Raw genomic sequence first — 4,470 nt, 5'->3', positions numbered from 1 at the left:
TTGACTCGGTTCGCCGTGTGCTTTTTCAGCCCCTTCCCTCCCTTTGCCACACTGGCTCAGCAGAGCTCATAAAGCTAATGAGCTGGATTATTTCCTCACTCGTGCATCACTGAGAAAATTATATATTCCAGGTGCACGGGCTTTATTAGGAGGGCTGGTGCAGGAGGCAGCGACAAAACTCAAGCAGGGCAGCTTTCAGCTCCATGCTTGATCGGCAAGTTGATGGATTTGTTTTGTGCCATTTGACAAGGAGGCCAATTCCCGCAGTTTGCTTCCCCAGCCCAGCTCTGTTTGCACAGCTCTGTGTACCAACTGTTTTGAGGGAATTATTCCTATCCTATCCCTTTTTGCACCTCTTGGTGTGGAGCACAGTCAGACCAGGTGGGGAAGGCGTTGACTATGGCAAGCTAGGAATGTGTTTTATCAGCTTTGCTGCTGAGCCAACTGCAGCCCTATGTGAAGAGGTTTGATCTAGCCACACCAGTCTGTACCCTGATCACAGTCATGCTTGGCTACTGTAATGCACTCTGTGTGGAACAGCCCTTAAAGACTGTTTGGAAACCAGAGCTGCTTCAGAATGTAGCCACCATGGTTCTAACGAAGGCAAGGTGGCCAGATTCATCTTTACCATTCCAGCTGCACTGGCTTCTGGTGCATTTCTGAACCCATAAAAGTTCTGGCTTTAACTTTTAAATGTAGGGTGAAAAAATCTCAAACCCAGGGTCAAATGTGGTCTTCCAGGCCTCTCAGTGGTCAACGGGCTCTCCACAAGCCCTGCCTCCTCTCAAGCCACCCTCCTCACTGACCCTGTGCCACACCCTTCTCAAGAATTTGTTGCTGCTTTTGCCTGACTGGAATATGTCCTTGAACTGCAATAATGCCTCTTGGTTGCCTGAATGGCAAGCAGAATCAATCATAGAATCACAGAACTCTAGAGTTGGAACCGCCTGCAATGCAGGAATATTTCACCCACGACCCAGCTCTACCAACTGAGCTATCCCAGCTATCTCTAGCTTTTACATAGCCTGCTGTAGAGGGATACGAATTACATCAGTTGTGCCAACACCCCTGGCATTTAGTCTCTGGAAGGTTGCCTACTAGAGAACACAGCCTTTGGCTGCAAAATGGTTCCCCACCTCTGCTTTAAAGCCTTCAGCTGTTTGGGTTGAATCTATCCAAAGGACTGTCTCCACTAGTATCACCTAGATGTACAGCAGAGGCCGTTCTCATGTGTCTTTGAGGTGGTGCCTATCATTGATCAGCCTATGACAGGGAAAGGAATAGCTCAGTCGGTAGAGCATGAGACTCTTAATCTCAGGGTCATGGGTTCAAGTTCCGTGTGGGGCGAAAGATTCCTGCACTGCAGGGGGTTGGACTAAATGATCATTCTGGTCCCTTCCAGTTCTTCTATGGTTCTCAGAAAATAGACCCAGAAGATGACCCCTTCTCTTGAGGTCCAGAGAAAGAGAGGAAGTTGTAAAGAGGATGCAAGCTAAGACTTACCAGTTTAAACATCAAAGAGATAGAGAGACGTCAGCATAGCAATAAAGGTACAGGGATACTCTGGGAAGCTGGAGGTCCCTTACTCTGTCTGTCTTAACCCATGCAACCCCTTCTCAGCAAGATGAGTTGCATCCAAACTTCCAACACCCTTTGATTCTGGTTTGGTGGAAGACAGGAAGGCCAACTGTAGGTGGAGCCAGAGGCAATGACAGATGGTGACAACTAACACTAGTTTTGCCCCCATCCTCCTTCTGGCTGAGTTCTATAAGGATAACTGAGGCTAAAGAGGAGGAAGCTGACAGGCAATGCCACCCCCCTGGTGGAGGCTGGCTATGGGCAGAAAGAAGGGAGGGCTGCGCCACACTTGTCATAAGATTACTTATAATCGTAGAGTTGGAAGGGACCCTGAGTATCATCTAGTCCAACCCCCTGCAATGCAGGAATATGCAGCTGTCCCTTACGTGGATCAAACCTGCAACCTTGGCATTATCAGCAACATGCTCAAAGCAACTGAGCTATCCAGCCCAGGCCAGCCTCCACTGATAATTACTATATAGCACTCTTTGGAGGACTTTACAGTTTTCATATCGAACAGCTGTATAATTTATGGGCTTAAAGGTCTACAGCTAGCTTGGGAAATTAACTGCCTGCGCCAACCTGTACGGTAGACCCACACGGCACATTTGAAGCAACTGTCACATCTATCAAAGGTAGATTATCCAAATGGCGCAATCCCAGATTTGGGGCCCTTTCTGGCTGGCTGCTTTTTGAAAACAAAACACTTGAGTTAATATTTAAAGTGCGAAAAGGCTGCAGAAATTGGACAACAATGTAGCCCAATCAATGGCTAAAGGATGGCCATAGTAGTCAGCCTGAGAATGGCTGTGCAGCTTCCATAGGGCTGCACCAGGCAACTAAAGCAGGCATCTAACAGGGCAGAACTATGGAGAACAGAACCACCTTTTCCACACCCCTGTTGACCACTTCCTAGGAGGCTGTTTTATTTTATTTATTTGTTTGATTAAATTTCTTAGCTGCCCATCCGAGGAACAGAGGGCAGTTTACAATATAGAAACACAAAAATACATGGATTGTTTTGTTGCATAAAATTGCTGTAGCAGGGTCTCACTGTGAGTCATCCAATTCCTGCTTTCTGGCCCATTTTCACCTGATTTGAGGTATTGTTATGGGGCTATTGCCAGGCTGAAGATTTTGGCCTAGATCCAGCTAAGTTCTACTCAAACAAGGCCCACTGAAATGTACAGCAACAGGCAAAGGGTAAGAAGCTGTGGGAACCAGACCTGGAGGAAGCTTATAACCGTCATCAAGCCTGCTGTTGTCAGGGGATATTGCAGGTATCCGGAAAAGGTTTAGATGAGGTTTTCAACCTTTTTTGGATCCACAGCTCCCTTGATCAACTACATTCTTCCTTCCGCACCCCTCGGGCTCAGGAGTCCAGTTATGTCACCACTTGCCTGCAGAGCTTGCAGCCTCTCACCCTTTTTCAAACACCCTCCCTTGTAGAGTGTTCCTTCAGCCTCATTTCCTCTCCCCTCTCCTTGGGAGTCCTCTGGGCAGCCGCCCCTGGTCTCTGAGCTGCCACCCCTGCCCCAAAGAGAAGTGCCTCCTCAAACTGCCCCACAGGGGCCTGAGAAAACCCCTTTGCCAGTCCCAGAGGCACCATTCACCTGGGAAGCCTGTAGCCAGGGCTGCTGCAACAAACAGCTATGCAAGCCTTTGGCAGGCAGAGGCGCAAGAGGGCATTAGAGGAGGGAGGGAAGGAAAAAGGGACAGAGGCCAGTGTTGCCTGTGGCACCCTTGACCATCATTCAAAGCACCCCAAGGTGCCATGGCACCCTGGTTGAAAACCACTGGTTCAGACAAAGATTTGAACTCTACCTGGTAGCAAGAGTTGCAGAAGAGAAAAGTGGTATCATCAAACCACCTTTTTTTCCTACATGTTGTGGGACCAGGAGGCATTGGCCTTCAGGCTTGCTGAAGGTGAGGCTATGAAACTAAAAGAAATAACGGAGAAGTTTGAAGTATCCTGCATGCCTAAAAATAACGAAATGTTTGAAAGACAGCAGTTTTTCATGTACATGCAAAAAGCCGGTCAAACTATGGATCAGTATGTTATAGAATTAAGGAGGCTGAGTAAGAATTGCGGTTTGGGTGACTCGAGAGAGTCCCTGATAAGGGAAAGAATTAAATGTGGACTCTGAGATAATGTCCTCAGGGGAACGGCTGCTGCATGAGGGAGATCCATCCTGGACAAAGGTCTTCAGATATGCAGGGCATCTGAAGCTGTGAAAACACAGGCCACTTATCTGAATTCTGCTGAAGGTGTTCAGCAGAATGAAGCAAGAATGCAGAAGAAAGCCAGACTCAGAAATCGAACTGCCTTTGTCACAAGCAACTGTGAGGGGAAATAGGCGAAAGAAACAAGCATGCAAATTATTTGGAATGCAGCAGGGTCCTAAACAGGGGATGCATCTGAAAAACTGCTTTAACTGTGGGAAGCATAATTGTTTTGAAAGATGCTGTCAAATCAGTGCACAAGAAAGTCAGGTAGATGTGCTGAAGATCATTTAGAACAAGAGTTTTATGTTGCTATTTTTATTATATTTGCCATTAATTGATACATTCTAGTGACAGGTAGTTGGTTTTATTATGGCTTTAAAATGTTATAATGTTCATATAATCAAATGGAGTTGGATTGTGTTTTGAAATTATTTAGTATCAGATTGTTGTTGAAATGATGTAGTGATTTGCATTTTTCTTCTGCTGTCAGCCTCTTCGTGCATAATTTACATGGAAAAGTGGGAAACAAATTTAAATAATAATAGTAGTAGAAGAAAAGGATGCAGATCAAGTTAGCAGAGTATCTAACAAGCATAATGAATGACTGTTAACAAAGTCAAGACTGGGACCAACAAAAATCAAAGTTACCAGTTATTCTGGAATAAA

The sequence above is a fragment of the Podarcis pityusensis genome, assembly GCF_964106645.2.
Source record: "Podarcis pityusensis genome assembly, chromosome: 8".
NCBI classification, from domain to species: Eukaryota; Metazoa; Chordata; class Lepidosauria; order Squamata; family Lacertidae; genus Podarcis; species Podarcis pityusensis.
The sequence above is the reverse complement of the archived record's forward strand: the minus strand, read 5'-3'. Positions refer to the sequence as shown.